This window comes from Diabrotica undecimpunctata, chromosome 10, assembly GCF_040954645.1.
Source record: "Diabrotica undecimpunctata isolate CICGRU chromosome 10, icDiaUnde3, whole genome shotgun sequence".
Taxonomy (NCBI): Eukaryota; Metazoa; Arthropoda; class Insecta; order Coleoptera; family Chrysomelidae; genus Diabrotica; species Diabrotica undecimpunctata.
This window is the reverse complement of record NC_092812.1, coordinates 6,460,692-6,472,657: the sequence shown is the minus strand read 5'-3', so window position 1 is coordinate 6,472,657 and position 11,966 is coordinate 6,460,692. Positions and strand designations below refer to the sequence as shown.

General features: G+C 35.7%; 1 long non-coding RNA gene across 1 annotated transcript; it reads left to right on the top strand.

The window, feature by feature from the left end:
* The first annotated feature begins 2,758 nt into the window (after positions 1–2,758).
* LOC140452179 (uncharacterized) lies at positions 2,759–4,997 on the top strand. Its single transcript, XR_011952149.1, has 3 exons — positions 2,759–3,146; positions 3,203–3,393; positions 3,449–4,997. It is a non-coding gene; the product is annotated as an uncharacterized lncRNA (long non-coding RNA).
* The last annotated feature ends 6,969 nt before the right edge of the window (positions 4,998–11,966 follow it).

Here is an 11,966-nt window from a genome sequence, read left to right as displayed (position 1 = left end):
ACCGATTATATTCTTGGAGTTTTCTAACATCTATTATAGATAATACTAGACAGAATTTTTATACTCCTTTTAGTAATTGGTGAATTGTTTTGGTATTCTTTCTTATCTCCTTTACTATACGTTTTTTGTATAAGACCAACTGCAGATGCCGATGTCATTTTCTGCTTGGTTCATATTAATATTATTAGATAATGGATTTTTCCCAGATTTCAGATGTGTCGATGATTTTTCTTCATGCTTTAATAAATCTGCCGAAATTCCGTCTATCCCTGGCGATTCATTGTTTTTTATTTTCTGTATTATCTGAACCACTTCTTCGTAGACTTTCTAACCACATTCTAACTACTTTCGAAGTATTCTTTTAATCTCCTTATAATTTTTTGCTTCTCTGTTAGTATCTAGTTCCCCGTCCTTGTCTTTAAATATCTTTAATTTTGGTCTAAATTACTGTATGCTTTTTCTTATACTTTTAATATGGTTTTCAGCTTCCGTGTATGTTGTTTTACTCTGGGATTTCTTGCACTTGTTTTTAAAAAAGTTTTTTTTTTCTGTATATTCTAGTCACTTGTATTCTGTTTTCGTTATAAATTCCCGGCTATTTCTAGTATTTCACAGTTGATTAAGTTTTGCTTTCCATTTTTCTTTTACTGCAGTTTTGCATTTTTATCATACCATTCTTAATTTCTTTATATCTTGGTCTTCCAAAAGTTTTCTCTGCAGATTCCGTAATTACTGATTTAATTTTTCTTTATTTCCCATTTGTAATCTTCCTCTTTGATTCCGTTAAGCTTTATTTGGAAAGCATGCAACGAAATATTTTGCCCACCACACGAGGTACAATTATAGGGGGTTCGAAAACTGGGGACTGAAGTTACTGGGGTGGAGATAGGGTGAGCAAAATAAACGATACTGTGCGAACGGCACTCAAGGCTTATTTGGAGAGCTGGGGTCGTGGACAAGTGAATGACAATGGGGTTGGATTGGGGCAACTACAAAAAATGAAACAAATGGATACTTACATAAATCTCCCGGACAAAAAGGCAAATAGAAACAACAAGAAATACCTCTAGCCATTTGAAATGGTATCGCGCTTCGAAGAATCAGTGATACCTGCTAGTTAGTTGAGGACACACGTCAAATTTTGTGCTCGTATTGATTTTCACGATTACTCTGTAGAAAATAATTATTTCTCTGTTACTCCTCTGTTAATATAAATGGATATACAATATATCGTAAAGACAGAGAAAATCGTGTGAGTGTCGGTGTATGCATTTACTTATCTAATATTATTACCACAACTTTCAAAATTAACATTAAGCTAATAGATATTACTGGAATAGATGCAATTCACTTATCTGTTACTAAAAATTCTTCTTGCCTTAATTTAGTATGTATATAAAGTCCACCTACTACACTACTTCCACACGAGAATGTTTTCTTCACAAAACTTGAAGAACTATCATCTCTTGATAATCTTATCATTACTGGAGATTTTAACTTCTCAGAGATCACCTGGCCAATAACTTCATTATCTGACGCCGAAAACGCTCATAATTTATTTAAAAGCTTTGTAGTAAATTCAAACCTGATACAGCTCATTACAGAACATACTAGATTTAGAAATAATAACCAACCTTCTACTTTAGATCTAGTGCTTATTAATGACGAACAGCTGATTTCATCTCTCGACGTCAGTTCTCCTATAGGAAAGTCAGATCATGCAGTTATAACGGCTCACATTCAGTTCAATCAAATATTACCCCGCAAAAATAATATTGTAACATATTCTACTACCGACTTTTCTGACGTGGACATTGAACTCTCTCAAATCGACTGGCATTTATTTTTTGCAAACTTAAACGACCCCTCATTAATGTGGACTGCATTTCTCGATACAGTCCACAATATAATTTCTACAAATACCACTTTCCGTAAGAGTTATAAAAACAACCTTAAACCCTGGATAAATCGAACAGCAATTAAACAAATTAACCACAAACGACATCTATGGCGAAAATTTAAACACACCGGGCTTCTTAGTGATTTCCAAAGCCACCGCAGATTTTCAAATAACTTAAAAACATCTCTAAAAACCCTAAAACAAAATTTTGAAGCAAATGTTATCGAAAGCGGTAACATTAAGAAAGTCTACAAATACATACGTTCCTCCATGACGTCTAAAGTTTCCATTCCTCTACTTCAAAAATCCAACCAGACTTTATGCTCTTCTGACAAAGAATCTTCCGAAACTCCCTCTTTAGCATTTTCACAGGTTTTTACTAAAGAATCGAATGATGGTTATCTACCTGCTATTAACTGTAATCGTATCGGCGCATCCTTACAGAAAGTTGAATTCACAGTGGATCATGTCAAACAACACTTAACCCTTAAATGCCCAATCGGGGTCACTATGGGACCCCAGACATACATTTTTGGCTATAATATCTTTATTTGAAACATTTGGCAACCGCGCAATCAGGTATTTGTGTGGACACAGTATATTGCTTAAAAAGAATCAGTAAGTTCACTCTCGCATTTTCACGGTTCCAATTTCGAATCCACTCCTGGAAGATATGCGCAATAGATTTGGCGAAAAATGCCGCTGTTGCAAGATTTAAAATATTCCATCAGTTTCAAAGAATATTTAAAATTTATAATAAAATAGTTATTATAGAAGTTCTTCAAAAAGAGGAAAATAAATTTCATAAATGGTAAAATTCTTTACATAGCCACTATACACACTTCTAAAGTTTGAAAAATCATATTGCCTAACTGACTTAATATATTCTCAAATAATTAATCATAAGTATCTATCCATTGATTGATTACATTTGGCAACATTGATTTTACCCAAACACGTGTTTGTGTTTATGCTGTGAAACTAGAAATTACAGTTATTTCAGTAATTTATATATAAATTTCATTTATTTCTTGTTATTTAGTTGGTTTTATAAGTTTATTTCGTTTTTAATACATATTACTGTGATATTTCTCCAGTTTTCTAAGTGGTTTTATTATTTTAAACGACGGATTATGATGAATTCAGCTAAAACAAGTGTTTATTATTGCTGTGTATGTAGAAAAAATTCCAGGGACCATAACAACTTGAACTTGAGTTTCTTCAGGTTTCCCAAGGATGAAAATCGGTAAGAACTAAATTCTCTATTTAATATAATTGACCTCATCGGTGTTGTATTTTTAGGTTTGCAGAATGGAAGAAAATTGTTCAATGTGAAAAACTTGCCATGTACAGTGCTCAATATTGTTATGATCACTTTAGAATATGCAGTTTACATTTTGAGGAACCTGCCTTTGCAGGAATGCTTAAAAGCAGGTTGAAAAAAAACGCAAAACCATTTATTCATCTTGTGAGATTAAACATTCCAGTTCAAGGTATGTTCTTTCTTTCAGGTGAATAATGAGAGAACTCATTTTTGTAATTTTGTAGGCACACCTGTGGAGAAGTTACAAACATTTGCGAGTACTCCGGAATCATTGACATATAGAATTGAAGGTATGCATATATTTTTAAAACTAATTGTTGGATATTTGTGGGAAATTGTAAGTTTTGGCCATGAATTTGGTAGATAACTGTCTAAATCTAAACTCTAGAAATAATTCATCTATTTTGGCTAATAGAGCATTTGTCTGGGTAGATTTCATACAGCCTCTTCCTAAGCTTAATGCTTGAAATTGGAGTCTAACGTTTTAATTGTTTATGTGCTGGTTTTATGAAGTTACTTCAAAAATCTAGATGGGTCTTACTAAGCTGTAATGGCAAATTTGTCATATGGTAAATCTATTTTTATTCATAGTACCCTATCATATCTCGTATGTCGTTATACGTTCATTAATATTGAATTTACTGTGTAGTGCCCTTTTAATAGTCGCCTTGTTTATTTTTTCTATCTGAATATATTCGTTATATCCTCCCCTTTCATTTGCCATGTCGCATGTTAGGATTCAATCAGTTGTTTATTTTGTACCTAACCTGAGGCCTTCTTTAAGTCAAAAAATCAAAATTTGTCATATGGTAAATCTATTTTTATTCATAGTACCCTATCATATCTCGTATGTCGTTATACGTTCATTAATATTGAATTTACTGTGTAGTGCCCTTTTAATAGTCGCCTTGTTTATTTTTTCTATCTGAATATATTCGTTATATCCTTTCCTTTCATTTGCCATGTCGCATGTTAGGATTCAATCAGTTGTTTATTTTGTACCTAACCTGAGGCCTTCTTTAAGTCAAAAAATCAAAATTTGTCATATGGTAAATCTATTTTTATTCATAGTACCCTATCATATCTCGTATGTCGTTATACGTTCATTAATATTGAAGATACTGCGTAGTGCCCTTTTAATAGTCGCCTTGTTTATTTTTTCTATCTGAATATATTCATTATATCCTCCCCTTTCATTTGCCATGTCGCATGTTAGGATTCAATCAGTTGTTTATTTTGTACTGAACCTGAGGCCTTCTTTAGTCAAAAAATCAAAATTTGTCTTATGGTAAATCTATTTTTATTCATAGTACCCTATCATATCTCGTATGTCGCTATACGTTCATTAATATTGAAGATACTGTGTAGTGCCCTTTCATTTAACGTATCACACGCTCCAATGTCGAAAGTGTATTTTTTCTGCCTCAACAGCGTTTTTACAGCTTTTAATTAATTACATTTAATTTTGGTAGATGTTGGTAGTTCAGATTTCTTTTCTAGGTGGCGTAGTTACCTTACTGAATAAACAGTGTGACTTTTCATCCTAGCCTTTTATATAGATAGATTCTTCCAATTTTAAATGTACGTAAAAATATGAGTTTGACTAACTACGTTATGAACGTAGTGATCCTACAGTGGGATCTTTAGGCTATATGACTTTTTTCATTTCATTATTTTGTTATTAATAAGTTGTGATTGTGAAACTACATATATTCTATTCTAACTTGTATTCATAGTTCGCTACTTGTGTTTTTATAATCCTATCTTTATTATAACTGGTATTGTAAAATTCAAATTTTCAAAATATAATTTATAATTCGAATGTATTATTATTTTTTCATCTATAGAAATTAGTTTCCTCATTAGCTCTTCGTTTTATGAGATTTCTCACCAGTAACAGTGAATACAGTGTGATTTTCTAATGAATACAAAAAATTAATATTCGATTAATCAAAACTGATGGATTCAACATAATACATTTTGAAGGACAAACAGTAATAATTATTTTGGGAAACTATTGATAATTGTCGAAAACGCTAAATTTAGGAAAGTATTCATTATTCCGAAAATCTAATTAAATTTTATTTCGCCACAAGTCACTTTTTTCCTATTTATTTTCGAGCAGTGTATTAAAAATTATATTGAGCAGTGTATCAAAAACTGGAATTTATCTGCGCGTGGAAGTAATGCGCGTGAAAAAAATGGAACATGAAGAACAAAGGACTGGCGGCAGAGTGAACCTACTGATTCTTTATAAGCAATATACTGTGGTGTGGACGTGTCTCCTACGTTTTCTGTTAGTATACCACGAACATTCGTGAGGTGCAGTGGTCTGTAAGAGAGATTTAGATAAGTGGGGTCTCGCTGTGACCCCGATTGGGCATTTAGAGGCACCAGAATATTTTTATTATTTTTAACATTTTTCGTCAGTTTACATTGAAAAATGGACCGTAAGAGAATGAAAATGACAATAAGCGACCAAGAACATGAAAAAATTATCCGAAATATAGAAGAAGGGATATCAGACTCCGATTTCGACTATGAGATTACCGACGAATCAGATAGCGAAGAGCAAGATGTTTTTGAGGAAAATGTTTCGGAAACTGAGGACAATTTAGAAGTCAACAGTGACGAGGAATCAGATGCAGAACCTACCGAAGTGGACGATAATATTAGTGAGGTTAGTGGTCCAACATATACATCCAAATCTGGAATGCAGTGGAATAGCCTACCTTTCGAGAGATCCAAGAGGCAACAAAAAAATATTATAAATGTACATCCAGGCTTAACAAACTATAGTAAAAAGTCCAACACGTTTTTAGACTATTTCAATTAATTTTTGACCGAAGAGATGAAGAATGTCATATGCCTTCATACTAATGAAGAAGCTGTTAGGCGTTATCAAGAGTGGAACGAAAAACATCCGAATAACAAAAAAGAGTGGACGGTACGTACCAACAATGAACTGGATAGCTTTTTAGGAGCACTTATCAAAGCTGGTGCTTTAAGGTGTGGGAAAGAATCGACACGAGAGATATGGTCTACAGACACCTCAATACGCCGGTCATTTTTTACAGCCGCATTCGCTAGGAACCGATTTGAAGAATTATCGAGTTTCTTGAGGTTTGATGACAAAGTGACCAGGGTGGAGCGGAAGAAACAGGATAAGTTAGCGGCGATACGAGTAATTTGGGACATGTTCGTCTCTAACTGTGACAAAGCCTTTGAACCATACGAACATATAACCGTTGACGAACAGTTAGTGAGTTTTAGAGGAAAGTGTCCTTTTAGACAATATATAAAATCAAAACCTTGCCGCTATGGGATAAAAATTTGGGCTGCCGCGGATGTTAAAACATCTTATTTATCAAAACTTCAGGTGTACCTTGGAAAACTACCAGGTGGTAGAATAGAGAAAAATCAGAGATTTCGTGTTGTGAAAGATCTGGTGGAACCATATCATGACAGTTGGAGAGGAATTACAACTGACAACTTTTTTACCAGTGTTCCTCTTGCTCAATATCTTTTATCTAAAAACCTTACTTTACTTGGGACCGTCCGCAAAAATAAACCTGATACACCACCACAACTAAGTTTGACAAAAAGACCTGCGGAGTCGTCAATATTTGCTTTTACTAAAGAATTAGCTATGGTTTCGTACATACCTAAAATACACAGGATGGTACATCTTCTTTCAAGTCAACACGATAGTGATATAATTTGTCAAGACTCTCAAAACAAACCCTTGATGATTTTAGACTATAATAATACCAAGGGTGGTGTTGATAATGCCGACAAACTGATTAGGGAATATTCCTGTAAAAGAAGAACTGCTCGTTGGCCATTCAGGCTCTTTATGAATATTATAGACATATGTGCACTAAATGCCTATATTTTATACATTGAAAAAAATCCTGATTGGAAGAAAAATAATTTTTCACGAAGACGTATTTTCCTGTTACAATTAGGGGCTGAGCTTGCTCGAAACAACATGGAAAAAAGAGCGAAATATATAAAACATAAAGCCTATGTAAAATCTGCTCTAAAAGATTGTGGCATACCAATGGTAAACCCAACTACCGAAGTTGCAACTCAATCCGTCCATTCAGCTAAGAAACGTGCTCGTTGTTACCAGTGTCCGCGAAACTGTGACAGAAAAGTGAATACCGTTTGCTCTTTTTGCAAAAAATTTATATGCCAGGTGCACAGAAAAGAAGAAAAAACTATTGTATGTAAAAATTGCAACTAAAAGTTATATGCTTATATTATTATTTAATTTTAATTTTGTTCGAATTGAAAATAATTTGTTTCTAGAAAAGCCGTTAATTTTGTATGAAAAATAAATAAAAATTATTCAAATATGCTTAAAATTATTTTTAACCGTGTTTTCCTTTTAGTCAGTGCTAAATGACGTTACTAAATTGAAAATTTTAGTGGGGTCCCTAGGAGACCCCACATGGGCATTTATGGTTATTTTCATATCACGGGCATTTAAGGGTTAATTAAACTTCGCACAGCCGCTACACCCGGTTTAGATGGTTTAACACCAAAACTGTTAAAAGGTGCGCAGACACGCTTGCAATACCCTTAACGTTAATTATGTAAACTTCTTTCATCCAGAACTCTTTACCCCCTAGTTGAAATTTAGCTTCCGTTACCCCTATTTTTAAAAAAGGAAACAAACTCGATCCCAACAATTATCGTCCTATTAGCTTGCTGCCAGTAGTTGCCAAAGTTATGGAAGCCATTATCTCCGAGGAGATGACCAAATTTCTTCTCCAGGAACATGTTATTCCAACACAATAACATGGATTTGTCTCTGATCGCTCTACTCTAACCAATCTCTTACATTGTGTTAACGACTGGACGTCATCCCTTAACAGTTCGCAGCCGGTCGACGTTGTTTATCTAGATTTCTCTAAAGCCTTTGACCGTGTACCTAAGCGCAGACTTCTACATAAGCTAGAACATTTCGGAGTTTACTCGGTACTTTACTTCGTTGGATAGATGATTTTCTGACAGATCGATATTACAAAGTTAGAGTTGGCGAATCTTTCTCACAGGACAGGTTAGTGGAAAGTGGAGTGCCTCAGGGTTCCGTCCTTGGACCTCTGCTGTTTACGGTTTACGCCAACGATGTTTCTTATTATGTCTCAAGTAAAATATCGTTCTACGCTGATGACACAAAAATATATGCCAATCCAATAACAAACCAGCTAAGCCTCCAAATAGACTTGTACTCTATTTTAACTTGGTGTTCCCAGTGGTTACTACCCTTAAACGCAGAAAAATGTGTAGTGCTTCGAATTGGTAAAAATAACCCACTTGTGCCGTACTTTGTTAACGGGCAGCCATTAGATTCAGTGTTTTCGTATAACGATCTTGGTATTATCATAAACAGCAGCCTAACTTGGTCTGACCATATTACCTCTATTTGTAAACGTGCGAACTCCAGACTGTATCTTATTCGGAGTTGTTTTTCAAGAGTTTCAATGCAATCATTCTGTAAACTTTACACTCTGTACGTAAGACCCATACTTGAATACGCTGGACCAACGTGGTATCCTCATCTGGTTCGAGACAAGATTATGTTGGAAAAGGTCCAAAGAAAAGCCACCCGAATTTCTTTGGGACCGAGAAGACCTTCTTATGCAGAAAGACTTAGTATGGCTAACCTAACTTCCTTTGAACTTCGCCGACAACCTGGAAACTTAATTACAACTTTTAAAATATTAAAATTCAATTTTGGAAATCTCGATGAAATTTTTATCATTAATCAAGATGAACGCCTCAGAGGTCATCAGTTCAAACTGAAGAAAGAAAATTTTTCTACAAGATCAAGGCAGAACTTTTTACCAAATAGAGTTTTTGAGTGCTGGAATAACCTTAACGATAACATTGTCTCTGCTCCCTCTACCAATTTGTTCAAAAACAGACTTGACCCTTTTACATTATAGTTAAAATATTGTTTTTCTTTTAAACCAAAAATTGTAATTTTATGTCTTTTATTTGTAATTTTTGTTTTTTACTAGTAGGTTATTAATGAAATTTCTTTGTTTTTGGGCATAATAGGAACTTAGTTCCTCTGCCCTCGCTTATGTATAATAATAATAATAATAATAATAATAATTATAATGACCTGTGGGAGTTTTTTGTCAGTTCTTCTATCAGGCGCGGCCCCCTGCGAATGGGGGATACTCTCTGGGTATTCTTAGAACCGATACCCAGAGGGTAGCAGGCATACCTGCCGTGGAACAAAAACTGACACCTGGCAGTAGGTATAAAATGCACACCCATGAAAATGGAGTTTAATAATTTATGTTTAGGGTCGCTGCCTGGGGATCGCCAGGGCACGTCTGGAGCCGGCGCTGGACGTGACAGCATGCGGGACGTCGGTGGCAGGGTGTTGAGGAGGCGGGCCCCTGTCATACAATCAGCTACAGCCCAACAACAAGAAGAACCACAAATGAGCCAAAAACAACACGAGCTCCACCCGCTGAAGGTGCTGCGCTGGAACATCAGCCGGCGCTCACTCAAGCGGGACGACCGAGGCAGCGCATGAAATGGACTGTGTCCATTAATGAAAACATTTTGCGTTTCTATTACAAGGTGACGAACCTCGGTCGAGAAACGATCGGCTATCGACAACAACTGTATGCCGAATTTTGCAGGGAGTACCCAGAGATTCAAGTATCTGAACAGCGAATAGCAGATCAATACCGGGTAATTATAAGAAATAATCTTATCCCAGAGGCTAGACGCGATACTATCAGAAGCGAAGTCGAACGGGAGATTCATAACCAAGAGCTAGTTGTGGATCAAGTCCATAATCAAATCCCAAATGAGCAGATTCCTGAGCCCATCATACAAGAAACTCAACCTGTTAACACGCAGCAGGACAACAACGAGTTGCACGATAGCCTGGTAAGAGAAATGGCACGTGCCGTACAAGAGTTTAATGGTACAAACCCACTTAGCAGACCACCGCAACCAAAAATAAACTCTTGTAAGAAACTAGGTGCGCTGTTACAAATTATGAACACTGAAGTCCTACCCAATTATATCGTGGAAGCCCATACATTAGAATATTTGCATATGCTGATTTATTTTGCAGCAACAGCAATTGCTAATGTTATGGGCATTAAGATCAGAACACGGCGGGGAACTAATATCGGAAGGACTGAAAACAGAATTGCACCCTGGGAAAAAAGACTGCTGAGTAAAATTGAATTATTGCGCAGGGATATTGGACAAATTACAGAATACATCCGAGGAGTAAGAAGTCGAAAAGTAATTAAAAGAACTGAAGAAATAATTCTGAACACTCCAAGACACTCACAACATGATCCAGAGAACAACACAGCTCAACACTGCCTGGACACATTAAAACAAAAACTCTCCGTTTATTCAGGTCGCCTAAGGAGATACAAAGTTAGTAACAACCGTAAATGCGACAATATACTTTTTGAGAATGCAGAGAAGGCTTTCTATAGAAAACTTAATTCAACCGTAGAAAATGTAAATAAATCCTACCCAAGCCAAGAAGAAATTCATGAGTTTTGGGGAAACCAACTTTCGACGCCAGCTACTCATAACAACAATGCTGGATGGATTGAACAAACGACGAACAACTGTCAACACTACAGTAATATTCCTTATGAACCTTTCACCACTGAAGAAGTCTCGAACATTATCAAAGAGCTTCATAACTGGAAATCTCCTGGACCAGACGGAGTTCAAAACTTCTGGCTAAAGAAGTTTTGGAGTGTTAATGAGCTTTTAACAGCATTTATTAATAATATTATTTCTAATTCACAGGAAATACCATCATTTCTTACTCAGGGAACCACTTATCTAATACCGAAGGATCAAAGTAACACCCAAGATCCAGCAAAGTACCGCCCAATTACTTGTCTTCCAACTTTGTACAAATTGGTCACATCCTGTGTGGCCCGGCGTATCTACCAACATTGTGCTCTGAACAATATCATAGAGCCTCAACAGAAAGGATGCGCTAAGGGGTCCATGGGCTGCAAGGAACAACTTATTATCGACTCAGTCATTTCTAACCAGGCATACAACAAAAAAAGAAACCTTTTTACTGCCTTCATCGACTACAAGAAGGCTTTTGATTCAGTGCCGCATGAATGGCTTATAGATATATTGAAAATATATAAAGTCGATGATAATCTCGTGACCTTTTTGAAGCATATAATGGCAGAGTGGAAGACTAAAATTCACCTTCAAATACCGGGTGAAATTAATATCGAAACTGAAGATATCCCTATTAACCGGGGGCTTTTCCAGGGGGGCTCGTTAAGTCCACTTTGGTTTTGCCTAGCAATGAACCCACTATCTCAGCTGCTGAACTCTACTGACTCAGGTTTTAGCATCAATAATAACAACACTGTTGTAGCGAAGCTTAATCATCTGTTGTATATGGATGATTTAAAATTAATGGCTTCCACTCGAAACCACCTAGATGAAATGCTAAAAACTGTAGAAAATTTCTCAAATGATATCAGTATGAATTTTGGACTAGACAAGTGCCGTATACTAAACATAGTCAGAGGAAAGGTTCAGCCCGGAGGTTTCGATATGCAAGATGGCCAAAACATCGAGGCAATGGGTGAAAATGATATGTACAAATATCTCGGAGTAAAACAAGCGCGGAAAATTGACCATAAACAAATGAAAACCGAACTAACTTCGGAGTTCGTGCGAAGAGTAAGACAACTAAAT